This window comes from Mustela nivalis (genome assembly GCF_964662115.1).
Source record: "Mustela nivalis genome assembly, chromosome: 13".
NCBI classification, from domain to species: Eukaryota; Metazoa; Chordata; class Mammalia; order Carnivora; family Mustelidae; genus Mustela; species Mustela nivalis.
The window spans coordinates 23,843,001-23,859,220 of NC_139032.1; the positions used below are offsets into that span (position 1 = coordinate 23,843,001).

At 38.5% G+C, this 16,220-nt stretch overlaps 1 long non-coding RNA gene and 1 pseudogene across 2 annotated transcripts in view; both read left to right on the forward strand.

Annotated features, from left to right (window-relative positions):
* The window catches only part of LOC309846291 (spermatogenesis-associated protein 31D1-like), a 911,407-nt pseudogene that overhangs the window by 545,150 nt on the left and 350,037 nt on the right, over positions 1–16,220 (forward strand). The window lies entirely within an intron of this gene.
* Positions 1–16,220, forward strand: part of LOC309846396 — an 89,489-nt gene that overhangs the window by 197 nt on the left and 73,072 nt on the right. Inside the window, exons 2-3 of the long non-coding RNA XR_014301912.1 lie at positions 485–676; positions 3,670–3,744. This is a non-coding gene — a long non-coding RNA (uncharacterized lncRNA). The remainder of the gene's footprint in view (positions 1–484; positions 677–3,669; positions 3,745–16,220) is intronic.

Below are 16,220 nucleotides of genomic sequence, written 5' to 3' on the forward strand. Positions count from 1 at the left end.
GTTTATTTGAGAGAGAGAGCGAGAGAGAGCGCATAGGGTTGGGGAAAGCAGAGTGCCAGGGAGAGAGAGTCCCAAGCAGAGTCTGAGCTGAGCATGGAGCCTGACTTGGAGCTCTATCTCACAACCCTGAGATCATGACCTGAGCTGAAACCGAGTCAGACGCTTAACTGACTATGTCACCAGGAACACCCAGTTAAATACTTTTTGATGCAGAAGATTTTCCTTGTAAGTGTGGTAGTCACAGATAAGGAATAATTATCACTATGATTGACTCAAAGCACTATATCCATATGATGCTTCACTATTAGACGCAGGTTCCACAAAGTGTGATCTTGGAGCTTGCTAAAACGCAAATGTGCAGGCCTCATTCTGAGTTACTGAATCAGAACCTCCAGTATGGGATCCAGAAAAGTCTGAAAAGCATGGCTCTAGACCTGAATACAAAAACTAATACTATTAATGCCTTTTGTTTTTCTTTCTTTAGTTTTTTGCTTTGTTTTGTTTGTTTTGGTTTTGGTTTTTGGTTTTTTGACAGAGATGCAGCAAGAGAGAGAACACAAGCAGGGGGAGTAGAAGAGGAAGAATTCTCACAGGCTTCTTGGTGAGCAGGGAGCAGGACTCCGGGATCATGACCTGAGCCAAAGATGCTTACTGACTGAGCCACCCAAAGCCCCAGGTATTTTTTTTTCTTAAAATAAAACAAAATAAAGTTTGTCTCATTTGATTATAAAATCATGAATGTTCATTGTAAAAAAGTTCTTACCAAAAATTTAAATAATAAGTTAAAAATTATCGATTATCCCACTATGCAAAGATAACCATGGATAAATGCTTTATTTTTTCCCCATTACATATTACAGTGAACAAAGACCATTCTGTCTGTGGAGTTGCTGCTTTCATAGAACCACAGGATATTAATGCCATGAGGGAACCGGGAGATCATGTGGACCCCATCCCATCATTTATATCAAGGAAAACAAAGTAATTAGCTCTATGGCACCAGTCCAGCCAGTAACTGTTATAAATGAACCTAATAGTTGTCTCCATCAGATGTGCATGAGGCATCAGGTTATCTATCTAACAGAATGACATTTTAGGAAAGCTCTGTATACTTTTAAATCTCAAAGACACCTAAAAAAAATTGTATACCTGAAAAGCCTATTGGTCTGTCCTTGGAGAAGAAAACAAACAGATAAAGAAAAAAAAATCATATGAGACATACTAATATTATTTCTCCAACTTTCCAACTTTGGTGAAGTAGACTACATAATAAACATCACGCACTAGTCAGTGACCAGTGCAATATACAGTTGACCCTTGAACAATGTGGAAATTAGGGGCATTCATGATTTTTTACAGTCAAAAATCCATGCATAATTTTAGACTGCACTGGAACTTTGTTAATATACCACTGTTGCCTGGAAGCTTTACTGATACCATAAACATTTGGTTAACACATATTTGTATTTTACATGTACTATATGCTGTATTCTGACAATAAAATAAGCTGGAGAGAAGAAAATGTTATTAAGAAAATTACAGGAAAGAGAAAATACAGTGGCAGTACTGTACTATGTTAAAAAACCACATGTAAGTGGACCTGTGCAGATCAAACCTGTGTTCAAGGGTCAACTATATATTAATATAGAGGCAACTTATTCACTTACCCATTCATTGTTTTAACAGATATTCTTTGGGCATATAATTTGAATTTAATGCTCAGAGGACTAGTGTCTTGGTAAGAAGCAAAATGTACACTTAGTGTATATCTTTTCTTATAATATTTTATTTATTAGAAAGAGAGAAAGAGAGCACGAGTTGGGGTAGGGGGAGAAGTAAAGGGAGAAGCAGACTCCTGCTGAGCAAGGAGCTGGATGCGAGGCTGATCATGACCTGACCCAAGGGCAGATGCTTAACCAACTGAGCCACCCAGGCCCCTTGTTTTGCATATATCTCTTAAATGAACTTGTACTTTCTTGAAACATAATCTTATATCTGAGGCTGGGTTTATGAGGCTGGGGAAATGGTGTGCCGCCTCCTCCTCCAGCTATAACTGTGTATATACACTGCATATCATCAAATGAAATTAATGAGTGTATTCCATCTCTGGAGTTGCTCAATATTTGAAGATTGGTTTTTAATGAAATATCTTGTTATCATTGTCCAAATAACCGATGACCTCTCAAATGGAAACCATATGTGAATACAGGGACAGGAAATCAGTGTAATTTTTTTTGTACAGAGAAAGAAAAAGAAGGCAGGTATCATGGTATAGAGAAAAGAACAGGAGGCTAGGAAACTGCTGTTAATTGTCAGTTAAAATTTCTGGTTGGTGAACTTCAGTTTACCATTTATTTGTCCATCATATGCCCCATTCTATTTGCTCTCTGGAATGTCACTATACTGCAGGTGGCCGTTTATACTGTTATACTGTTTATAAACTGTTTATACTGTTTATACTGTTACCCACTGCACCGGTGTGTTGGCTAATGAATGAGAAGTTATCTGATGGGTGAACTCTTGGTGAGCCAATAGCACTCAATGATGTAAAATATTAATATGAAGGTAAGTACATGTGTATTCTAGTAAAACACTTTGCACTCCTCATAGCAAGGACATCTAATAGCCAGGAAGCAATTTTTGAGGTCATGGTCAGCTTCCTAGAAACACAAAGCTTAAAAGCTTAAAAAAAACCTTTCAGGAATCACAGACTTTCCAAGTTCTCAGCTCCATACCCCCATTTAATTGGTGATTAAAGTAGAGGCTCAAAGTGGTTACACGTCTTAGTCAAGGACTAGAACCTGGGACACCTATAATTCTCTGTCTACCAATGATTTTGCCTAGAGAGCCTCAGAAAGCACATCTACATCTATCCTTCATTAATTAGTCCTAAAGTTACCTCACATTATGTCTTATCTTTAATATGAACATCCATTTGTTAGATAGTGGTGACAGTCATGATGTTTATTGATAAGAAAATCAGGGCATTTATTGAAAAATAACATACCCTACCCATATACTTATTAAGTCCAATTAAACTGAAGCTTGAGAGTGGAGTGAAAATTGCAGGCAGAGTGTAGGGTAGACAGTCTAAGGGAATGTGGGGTGGCAAAGCCAATGAAAAGTGAGAAAATTTCTGGGATGGTGGCTAGAGGAAGGACTTTTAACAGAAATTGTTGGTCACGTAATCTTAAAACAAATTAAGGTTTTATTTTAGGAAAGAAAACTATAATGCTTGCCTGTCATCCTTACAGTGTGGTCCAAGTTTATGATCTAGTATTTTATCTCAGTTCATAATGTATTGTTAGGACAAGGCAAGGAAAGGGTTTATAAACGTGATGCTCCACTACAAAATGTCTAGATGGCTTTCTTTGTTCTTTCCCTCTTCCCCTTTCCAACTGTCCAGGCCTTGAATGTGAGAAAGAAACTCAAGACCCTCAAACAATATGCCAAATAAATGTCTTCTGCATTCTGGAAGAAAATAAAAAAAGGGTCTCTGGGGTTCAGTAAACTGACTCTAAGTCGGCCTGGAAGAGCCACAATTTGTTCTCCAGACTGTTCATGGCTCCCCCAGAATTCTTTGTCCGGCCTAGAAAACCAGCTCTGTGACATTTTGGGTGCCTTTAACTCTTATGGTAAATTACTGTATCCAATGCATATCTCCTCCAGGGCTCACAGAGATCTCAGCAAGCACGGAATATGGAACTGTTCAAATCAGGAATAGATGGGGACTTTGAAGATAAGGTAAACTGTGTATTCTTGTTGACAAAATAATCTGAAGCTTTTGTTGTGTGTTTCCATAAAAGACTTCCCAGGCATAAATCAATATGGCAGCACCAACTCTGCGAGAATAAGAAACGATAAGTATAGTTTTCAGCACCCTGTAACCACTCATTACGTTTATTTCCCAGTTTTCTTTGTTATTCCTTTCCTGTTCAAATCTGAGCCAGCACATTTTTGGCTTCCCAGCTGAACGAGGAGGTGCTGCCAATCAGCAGGAAATAGAATACAGATAAGACTCATATAAACTCTTTTGAACTGGTAGAATAGCTGGATGAGAAATGGATGTTAAATTGTTTACATTTGCCAAGAAAACGTTCCATTTTTAAATTCAAAGCCTGGTAGAATAGCTGGATGGGAAATGGATGTTAAATTGTTTACATTTGCCAAGAAAATGTTCCATTTTTAAATTCAAAGCCTCTGCACCTTTGTAAATGAAAACAAATCACTGGGGTCATGTAGTGTTCCACTCTGTAAAAGCCATCAGGAGTCTGATAAAAGCCTTTGTAAATCACTAACTTTATCTGGTACTTGCTCAAAAGAGTCATTTCCTTCATTAATTTCCACATTAAAACGATGTGGCCTTTGCCCTGGGTCTTTGGAAAAACTGTGTAGTAAAAACAGGTTCCCAGTAGACTCTGAGGTGTGCTCTACAAGCAGTGACAAAAAAAGAAAGAAAAGAAAAGAGAAAGAGGAAGAAAGGAAGGAAGGAAGGAAAAAAAGTTTTGGGGGAGATGCCTATGAATTTTAATTTTTCAACTAAGGTCTTTCCAAATTCCTATGAAGGTGAGAACAGCATGAAGGTTACACATGGATAGTCTGAAGACATTAACATTATGAAAAAACTATCCTCTTGGCAAACGTTGGTATGCCCAGCCAAGTTCAAATAATAAAGAAAAGTCATTCTTACAAATGAACTATTGAAAAAAAAATAAATATATAAATAAAATGTTTTTTAAAAATGAACTGTTGAATTCCATGAAATAGCTAACTGGCTCAATCCCTCAGAAAAATTCCCATTTTGTGTGAATTTTTCCATGTTTCATTCACTTCATCTTACGTCATATGAGCACTGTCTAGACACTAAATGATCTAAAAATCACTCAGAATGTGTTAAATAGTTAAATAAAATTAATTACAAAGTTGAATTAGAGTATGACTGAGTGGAGAGCTCTTGGTCATGAGTGAGGTGCAAAGCCTGGGATGCCTGGTCATTGAGCACCCTGCCCCCCTCAGTCGATCTATGTTACTGTGTCATGTTCAAATGTTCAAATATAGTGTAGGATTAACCAAATGGAGCAAGGAAAGGGGACATCAGGACTATGGTTCTTCAGACTGGTCTTAGGAAGTACATATTTCCCTAAGTTGCCGTTAATAGAAAAACTATCTGATATTATTATTAGAACAATGCTGACCTCAGAAAGAAGCAGATAGGAGAAGGCTCGCTGTGATTTTGTGCATTGTTTTGGAACCCTTACAGCTCCTCTGGGCAGGGTTACTGCCATTCATTCATTCTACAGGGAAAATCCTGAAATATAATTAGGAATATATGATGAAAGTAAATGAAGATAGTTATCTTCATTCATCTTGATTTCAATTTTTATTCAATTTCATGATTTGAAATCAGGAGATCATTTGCCTTCAAACTCTGGTGTAGGACCAACTTCTTCTTAAGATTTCAAAGTGGTGAAGTTTGCACAGGCAGGGGAGAAAGATGTAAGACCCTTTATAAAGTCCCTTCTTTTGTAGTCATTCTCCTGCCACGCTGGATCTGAGTATTCATTTTCCGAAGATGACTCCTTATCAAGATGATACCCAGTTTCCCAGTCTCCACTTGGTTTTGTAATCATTTTACAAGGGAGGTTTGAGACTAGACACTTGCCTCTCTCTGCTGCCTATTGAGTTTCTTTTAGACAGAACCCCACAGATTTCAAACAAGTGCCGAGCATGGAGCAAAGTCAATGAATCAGGACACGATGAGTCTCTGGCCTTCTAAGTGATCCTAAAAGGGCCGATTGAAGTCAATAGGCTCACCATGGAAATCAAAAAGAAGTCTGTGAATGCATATAAAAGTGAGAGTTATTTTCTTTAAAGTGAACTTCACTAGCATTCCCCAGTGACTCAAGTGCTGTTAGTAGCCCTGAGGTTTCCTGATACTGCCACAGATTGGTAATATACATGAAAATAATGGCAATCCGAATAGACATTTTTCCAAAGAAGACATAGAGATGGCCAAGAGGTACATGAAAAGATGCTCAATATCATCAATCATCAGGGAAATGCAAATCAAAACCATAAGGAGATAACACCTTACATCTGGCAGAATGGCTAGTATCAAAAAGACAAGAAATAACAAGGGTTGGCGAGGATGCAGAGAAAAGAGAACCTTTGTGTGCACTGTTGGTGGGAATATAAATTGTTTCAGCCACTATGGGAAACAGTATGGAGTTTTCTCAAAAAATTAAAAATAGAACTAAATCTTGCCATTGTGACAATATGGACCAAAAGAGCATTATGTTAAGTGAAATAAGTCAGAAATAAGAGCATTTTGTTAAGTGAAATGAGTCAGAAATACTGTATGATCTCTTTTAAGTGTGGAATTTATAACAAAGAAAACAAGGTCATAGATCCAGAGAAAAGAAGAGATCAGAGCTTGCCAGAGGCAGGGGAAAGGGGATTAGAGAAATGGGTGAACTGGGTTTTTTGTTTCATTTTAGTTTAAATAGATTACATTTTAAAAATAGAGATAAAAATAATGTGGATGCCCAAATTAGATTGCACCAGTGTGATATCATTTTAAATAATTAGAGAAGTTACCACACATTCATTAAACCAACAATTTTGTTTAACACTTGAACAAGTTTTATATCTGGATTGAACCCAACTTTGCAACAGCACCAACGATCTCTGTTAACTGCACATAAACAAAAGTGATAAACAACTGAACTTCTGCTATTGAATTTCAAGACACAGGAATCACCAGACATGTTGGAGGAAATGAAGATATTCTGAAAGGCCTAGTTTTACACTGATGAGGAATGAAACCACACACCATCAAGGCTTGGAGGTTTTCGTGGAAATAAGGAATTAGGGTGTACTGAGTATCAGCTTGGAAAACATTGGCGATATTGTTGGGGCATAAGAGCGAGACAGCTTCTATGCAGAATTTGCAAAGGAATCTCTTGGGAGGAACAGCAACAAGTAAACACTTGGGGTTTTAATTAAATTATTAACAAGTAAGCCTCAGTTTGCAAGTTCATTAATAATAATGCATCTGGGATTCCCAGTGTTGATGTAATCAAGCCCAACTTATTGCTAGGAAGTGGGGGGTCAAGGAGATCACCAGGGATTCATGGCCTCCCCTTTTCCTATTCAGTTATATTATTTTATCGAAACAGAGGTTGTTCTCCAGTGATAGACATTTAGGACATTTGCTGATGGAATGAATACATATCATCATAGCACTGCTGTACTAATGATACTTGGCATTGAGTTTAATAAAGGTGACTGGATAATAGGTGCTTTCTGATGAGGTGATGGCTTTTAGAAATCAAGCTAAATGTGCTGAGGCTGGTTTGTAGCCTTTTTCTAGTAACTTCAGAGCTGGCAAGAGAACGACAGCCATTTATCATTTCAATCTTATTTGAATGTTGCTTCTCAAGTTTGTTTTCTCCACAGCTTATCTCTCTGGAATAGTGCTGACTATCTTACTTTGGGCTCCATCAGAAGCAGATCTTGAGGCAAGGATAGGAATACACACTGATTATTTGAAAGACAATCCCAAATAGGGTTGCTAGATATGGCAAATAAACATGCAGTAACTCAGCTAAATTTGAAGTTCAAATAAATAACAAAAAATTGTTTTAGTATAAGTTGTGCCCCATGCAAAATTTGGAATATAATTACACTAAAAAATATTCTTTATATGAAATTCAAATATAGATGGGCATCTTGCATTTGAGGAGGCAACACGATCCCAGGAAGCTAAGGAGGGGGGAACACAAGACAAACAAGGAAAAGACCAATGCAGAATGCATTAATGAGCCGGCGTGGACACCTATAGCTCACCTCTAGGGACTCTGGGAAACTGTAGAGAACATAGCTTAGAGTTGTACTATCTGGGGGCAAAGGAACATGGACGTGTATTCACTGTCTTTTTCCATTATTTGTTAAGTGTTGGTCCTGGGGCATAAGCCCTCTCCTGCCCATTCTATTTGCCCTGCAGTCATAGAATTCCTTGGCAGGGAGTTGCAAGTACTTGCAGTAAGAAAGTCTATGGCAAGTATTAGAACCTTAAGTACCAAGGGATATTGATAAAACCTTAAGTACCAAGGGGTATTGATAAAGCCCGAGTGTCTTATTTGGTGACTTTGGGCAAGTCATGGCACCTCTTTGTGTCTAAATCCTTAGCTCTTCACCTTTCTTCCCAGAAGCTCTCTCCTGAGGATAGTGAGTTATTGACACCTTCTCTAGGAGAAGCTGCTCACTTTCCCAGCCTGGGGGCAGATGTGGTTGGTGTTTATCTGTTCCCCATGCTATAACTACCCCAAGATCTTTTAAAAACTCTGCTTCTATGAAATGCCCACTATCCTGTTTTCAGTTCGTTAGTGAGCCTAACACATGGTTCAGAGTCTGCCATCATTTCTCATATCCTAACATCCTCCTATGCAGCTCCCACACCAGCATGAATGCTCTCTTGCCACCCAGGGCTTCTACTCCAGAGAATTTTACCATTACTTCACTTCAGCCACCTGTTCTTTAGAAACACACTACACTGTGTCATCATCTGGAAGTGCTCCCCCAAGGGTTGGCCTCTACTTTATCATTGAACCCTCTTAATGAGTCACTATTGAGATTGGTTTTTTGACCCCACTGAGACTCCTAATACCTTGAACCTCTCTATCAGCTTCCTCCAGAGTTACTGCTTTTCCTATTCAAGTGAGACTAGATGGTTTATGTTTTCAAACTCACTCTTTGCCCGTGATTATTCTAACACTCCAGCCTAACAAAACCATTGCCCTCAGTTATCCATCTCACCATTTCCTCTACATCTATACCTGATCAATGGAGTCCTGCTGGTTGATATCACAGAACTATGGGAAATGATGTCTCTAAAAAGTCATGAACTCATCTTAACTGGACTCTCAATGCTGTTGGCAATCCTATTATATTCCTTACTTTTCTCAAACCTTCTATCTCACTTGCACAATTCTCCCTGCCTGTATTATCCCATCCTGATTTTTCTTCCTCATTCCTTCCCCTACACCAAGAATGTGATTGTACCCCATCTTGTTCCACAAAGAAAATCACAAATGGAATCCTGGCAGATTCTTGCCATTTTCCACATTCATCTTTTTCTTCTTTTCTTTTGATATAGTGAAAAATAGGTCATGTATTTCTTGCTTCTTATTGCATCAGTCTCCCCATCACACCTTCCAGCTTTGGTCATTTCCTCCGGGAAGTCTAGTCTGTTCTCTGCTCCCACCCCACCTCCAGCAGGGTTAGATGTCCTGTCCATGTCCTCCCATGTAACGCTGCACTAACTCCTAGCTTTGCACCGAGAACACTATCCCTAGCCATAAGCTCCAGGGACAAAAGAAATAATAGGTCTGACTGGTTCATAGTTTCTCCCATTACTATTCAAAAAATTTCTGCTGAATAAGTGAATTAAAAAGAGATTTGAAAAATTAATTGGCTTTGTATAAGTTTCCTATGCTACTTAGAGATGGCCATTTTTGTTTTCAAGCATTAGATTTCAATAAGACCTGTTGAATCTACAGAGATCATGTATACTGCAGGTATACATTTTTAAGTGACCTGAAATGAATGCTCAAGTCAATCAGTTTACTCAATAAAATGGCCAATTAACAGAAACAGAGCCTGTTTATTTGATGAATTCGAAAGGTTAATTTAGACAGAATGAAGAGATCCTGTAGCCCAATGTAGACTTACTGTGTGTTAGGCCTCAGGGGTGACTACCGTGTTCTAGCAGTGAAAAGACGAAGAAATTCTCATTGAAGAAGGAATGCAACTATTGGCATAAGCACCAATATCCTATCATCTTTACCCACTGAATTTTCCTATCAGTCTAATAAAAAATAGAAGTTGCTATTAAGTATGTGGGTACCTTGTTATTCCTTAGCATGCATATATATATATATATATATATATTTTTTTTTTTTTAAGATTTTATTTATTTATTTACTTATTTATCTATCTATTTATTTGTCCAAAAGAGAGAGAGAGAGCACAAGCAGAGCAGCAAGCAGAGGGTAAAGCAGGCTCCCCATAAAGAAAGAAGCCTGATGCAGGACATGGTCCCAGGACCCTGGCATCACGACCTGAGCCAAGGGCAGAAACTTAATCGACTGAGCCACCCAGGCACCCCTAGTGTACATATATTTCAAAATGAAAAATTAGTTTCTTGACTATCACCTTGTTCATTTTATGCAAGAGATCTCATTAAAGAATCCTAATACATCTACAATTTCCGCTTCTAATTTCAGCCAAAGAATATGGGTTTTTCTAACCTTGTTGAGAATATAGATAGGAATTTAGTCTTCAGGCATCCAGAAGAAATAGCATATTTTGGTATTTCTTTCTCTCACTGAATGAATTCATTCACAATTTTTCTGAGAAATTCCCGTCCTAAACCATCAGTTAAAGCCCAGAAGTTCATTTTGTGGAGTACCCTATAATTTCATTAGCAGTTATAAATCTCATAATTGATGATATCTTAACATAGCACAAAACACATATTAGTTCCCAAATTGCCAAGGTCAAAAGGATTTGGGTAAGAGTAAAATATTTCAGTATCTAAGACCAAATATAAAGTCAAAATACACTTAATACATCCTACAGGAAAATTCTGGCATTTATCTCAATGGGTCTTCTGTATGATCAAAAAAGTTTACATGTGCTCATTCTTTCTGTTGATGTCATATAAAGCACTGCCATTATAATAACTTCTCAATAACTCATGCTAATGCTGGGAAAGTATGTACAATTTCAGAGAGAAAAAGAATTTCAAAGTATTTTATAAAAATTACTCAAAAACACCTTTATTCTCACTCACTTGTTCAAGAAACTATGTATTCTTCTCTTGCTCCTCCCCCTTTCACCTCATCTTTTCCTATCTTTCCATCTTAAATCCACCCTTTATACTTTGGAGCGAAATAAACAAGATCCCATTGGAAGCTCAGTGGCAAGATAGTATGATGTGCATTAATGTTATCCACTCAACAAAGCCACACTGTGTTGGAAAAAATATCTCAGGTCATAATAACCATGCAAAGCATGGGTAATAAAGAACTAATTCTATTTCTTTCTGTTCTTCAACTTTATACCCTCAAAAAATTACACTCCCTCCAAAATATTGAGAAATTAAAAACATGTCAAACTATACTTACAATAGATATTTTTAAAAAGAGGGTGGATTCACATAAAGGAGGCAGAAAATCATTGTATTTAAGTGCTTGGGATAAGAAAGTCTGCACTGATTTTCACTCTGAGCTCCTTAGAAACTAGTACAAAAAGGGAAACCCAACGTGTCGTATAATTCTCATTATTTGCATTTAAATTTAAAGATGTTTAAGAGATATGTGGGCATAATTCCAAAAGAAACATATCCAGGATCATGGATTGTCACAGAAGGGACATTAGTGACGCAGTGGAAGATGCCTTCTCAAAACAATGGTGCGCCTTAACATTCTTTCATTTGATATACTTAGAATTTTCTTTTTCCAGTTTGAAGATTAGGGGAAAAAATGAAGTCATATTTGCAGCATAAGAAAGAAAAGGAGAGTGCAGGCTTCATTCTTAATTCCTTCTGCTGGACATTTCTCTGCTGCATGGTGGTCCAAAGCAATACAGACATAGCTCTTTATGGAACTATTGGGGATGCTATTTATCAGTTCAACACACTGTTTTTGTCCATAAAATTCCTAGAGACAGAGCTATCTTTATGAGCCATCACACAGTTTTAGTAGGACATTTGCGGCTGGACTAAGTCCATGTTTGGCTGCTTATGTTAAATTGTTGCTCCAAAATTGGGTGCGTTTCAATAGAGTTGGCATGGTACACACTTGTCCTTGCTATCACCAAGCCAATGGACCCAGACCTGTTTCTGCATATAGGGTGTCATACCCACCCCAACATTCACCCATAGTTAATGGCACTAAAGCTGGCTCAGTGAGAAAATGAGTACCTGAAGCGTTTGGCCACTGTACTCTAAATTCAGATGTTTTATAAACCAGTAAAACCTTTATTCAAAAGCAGTTTCCCACACAGAATATTTTTGTTTGGGTTTATTTTACCTTTTATTTTGCTTTTGGCTTTGAAGTTTAGGTTGGAATAGAGGCAGAAGTTCCAGGATGCCATGTGAAGGGCCAGGATAATGACGCCATGATAGCAACCAGAAAATAACTGAAAACTCAAGAGAGAATATTTTTAGCATATCTCCCATGATTTTTCAAATGCTGAAATGAGCCAGTCTTAACTCAAGTGACTGATGGAGGTATAAACCCTATTTTCTTGAGCATCTGCTCAATGGTTGCTGATGACCAGCCAGCCCCTAGGCTCTGCTCTGTCACCTCTTTGCAGCAGGTATCTTTTAAACTGCACCTTCAGATGTTTCCAGTTCACAAACATCCACTTCTGTCCATCTAATTAAGATCATGTCCAACTGGGGTCAAAGTCTACAACACCAGGCATACTCTTGTTTATGTAAAATGAGTCAGCCCCTTAAAAATGGAGGTAACAGAAAGAATTTCATATAAATAACAGATGATGTGACTTATTGAGAAGTAACAATGCCTCCCCTACTCACCTTCATTTATCAGCTCTCTGTATGACTCCAAAGTCTATACTTCAGCCCTAATCTTCCTTCAGCCGGCTAGTAGAGACTTCCTTCAATGTCTTGCTCCATGCCTGCACAACTCATCATTTCTCCTGGAAACCAGCTGATTCTCCTAATATTAGCATGCCCGCAGCCCCACACACACACCTGTTTTCTTCTTCTAGAACTAAATCAGATCCGGGTGAACTCACTTTCCATACTGCTTTCTGTAACTAGGAGTTGCACATGACCTTATCTCTACTGCAATTCTGGGGTAGGACAGTGCCTAACTAACAAACAAGGAAACATCTCAGCAACTTCCTGGTTGGAGCAAAAGTTTCCTCAGTTTCCAGCAGAACCGGAGAAATACATTTAGCCTCACTGACAACTTCATATTCTACTTTCATGCATATTCCAGTTCCCAAAGATCAAAACTATTACGTGACGAATCCTACCTTGCTCTTTTTTCTGTGATGATTACAACTATATATTTTTTAAAATTTAATTTTCACTTGTTTCTTTTCTTTCTTTTCTTGGAGCTTCTGCAGATTTGCAGACACCCTAAGAAAACCAGGGGCTCCAGTTAGTAGTGTCAGTGCTTTGTTAATTCTGTATATCCACACCTGACTGGAATCCCTTGCCAGACTCTTGTTTGCTGCTGCCAAGGCTGTGTTCTGGGTTATAATAACACGGTTTATTCCAGATTTCCTGGTTTGGGGAGGCTGCCCCTTTCCCTTCAGTGTCTGAGTCTTCTGGGGCCCCAGAAGTCTGCTCATTCCAAACTCATTCCTTGCTCAGATCTAAAGTGCCCAGGTTCACCTCAGTTTCTGACTATCTAGACCCTGGCTCATCCCTGACTGTGCACTCCTGAACCTTCTCAGGACTCTCTGTCCTTGGACCCCTCCTTTTTCCTCTCAGGGTCCTCTCTGATTCCCCTCTCTGATGACCACTACTGCCTTCTGCCTCCTGACATCCATGCTTTAACCCAGGAAGTCATATTTGACATTGTGCCTCCCTTGTCCAGAATCACTTGCACAATGCTTGTGGCTTCTCATATTATTGCCAGAAATCATTGTTCATATGCGAGGCTCTTGTTATAATTAATAGTGGTCTAATACAGGCCTGTATCAGTTCCTACTATTTTCTATACATCTAGGATACAATTACCAGATAAATCTGGGCAACACTGTTTAATTTGTCATGTGTCTGTCTTTTCTCTCTAATTTCTGAATCATGGGATGCAGGTATCCTACTGTCACCTTGTAGGGGTGAGTATTAAATCATTATCCATTGATGGATGTTGAATGAATCAAATCCTTAGTGAAAGTTGCTGGAAAAATAAATTGGAAACATAGGTATTGCAAGGGGCCTTGTTAAATATACTCTCACTAGTCTAATGGCATTTAATTAAGTCCTGTGGGGAATAATTGCCCTAAGGCCATGTCATCTAAGGTCACTGTGACTTATTTTAATCAGAACCTCTCATGGGGTGATGGAGCAATTATAAGCATTTGGACTTGCATCTATGACTTGGTTGTGGCACCGTTTTAATTTTGTTTCTGAAACCTCTGGATTCTAAAGTGTAGGAAGAGGACTTTCTAATTAGGCCAAATAATAGCCTGCTTACCTGCTTATCCAGATTTCCTCACAGCTTCTGTACCCTTGCTGTGGGCTTTCTTCTCAGAGGCCCCGCACTCATGTCATATGACATAAGAGCATGTGTCACCTGAGGAGACAAGATGTGGGAAGAAACTGAAGGTTAAAGTGATGTAGTGTTTTTAGTAAGTGCAATTTTGTTATTTTATCTAGAAATATAACGTAAATAGTTGTGTGGTATGTTTGACTCACCACTGTGGCATTATCCTCTGGGCATGTTAACCAAGAAGATAATAAATACAATAGATTAATTATTAGGTTTAGCTTTTTGGACACATATCTTTTTTTTAAATTAATTTATTTATTTTCAGCATAACAGTATTCATTATTTTTTCACCACACCCAGTGCTCCATGAAATCCGTGCCCTCTATAATACCCACCACCCTGACCTCCCACCCCGCCGCCACTTCAAACCCCTCAGATTGTTTTTCAGAGTCCATAGTCTCTCATGATTCACCTCCCCTTCCAATTTATCCCAACTCCCTTCTCCTCTCTAACAGTCCTTGTCCTCCATGCTATTTGTTATGCTCCACAAATAAGTGAAACTATATGATAAATGACTCTCTCTGCTTGACAGTATTCTTCAAAGAGCTGGAGCAAATAATCCTAAAATTTGTATGGAATCAGATGAGACCCTGAATCACTAAAGAAATGTTGAAAAACAAAAATAAAACTGGGGGCATCACGTTACCTGATTTCAAGCTTTACTACAAAGCTGTGGTCACCCAAGACAGCATGGTACTGGCATAAAAACAGACACATAGACCAGTGGAACAGAGTAGAGAGCCAAGATATGGACCCTCAACTCTATGGTCAATTAATCTTCGACAAAACAGGAAAAAATATACAATGGGAAAAAGACAGTCTCTTCAATAACTGGTGCTGGGAAAACTGGGCAGCTATATGTAGAAGAATGAAAATCGACCATTCTCTTACACTGTACACAAAGATAAACTCAAAATGGATAAAAGACCTCAATGTGAGACAGGAATCCATCAGAATCCTAGAGGAGAACATAGGCAGTAATCTCTTCAATATCAGCCACAGCAAATTCTTTCAAGATATGTCTCCAAAGGCAAAGGAAACAAAAGCGAAAATAAACTTTTGGGACTTCATCAAAATCAAAAGCTTCTGCACAGCAAAGGAAACAGTCAAGAAAACAAAGAGGCAACCTACGGAATGGGAGAAGATATTTGCAAATGACAGTACAGACAAAAGGTTGATATCCAGGATCTATAATGAACTCCTCAAGCTCAACACACACAAAACAGACAATCATATCAAAAAATGGGCAGAAGATATGAACAGACACTTCTCCAATCAAGACATACAAATGGCTATCAGACTCATGAAAAAATGTTCATTATCGCTAGCCCTCAGGGAGATTCAAATTAAAACTACATTGAGATATCACCTTACACCAGTTAGAATGGCCAAAATTAGCAAGATAGGAAACAACATGTGTTGGAGGGGATGTGGAGAAAGGGGAACCCTCTTCCACTGTTGGTGGGAATGCAAGTTGGTGCAGCCTCTTTGGAGAACAGTGTGGAGATTCCTCAAGAAATTAAAAATAGAACTTCCCTATGACCCTGCCATTGCACTCCTGGGTATTTACCCCAATGATACAGATGTAGTGAAAAGAAGGGCCATCTGTACCCCAATGTTTATAGCAGCAATGGCCACGGTCGCCAAACTGTAAAGAACCAAGATGCCCTTCAACGGATGAATGGATAAGGAAGATGTGGTCCATATACACTATGGAGTATTATGCCTCCATCAGAAAGGATGAATACCCAACTTTTGAAGCAACATGGATGGGACTAGAAGAGATTATGCTGAGTGAAATCAGTCAAGCAGAGAGAGTCAATTATCATATAGTTTTACTTATTTGTGGAGCATAACAAATAGCATGGAGGACATGGGGAGTTAGAGAGGAGAAGGGAGTTG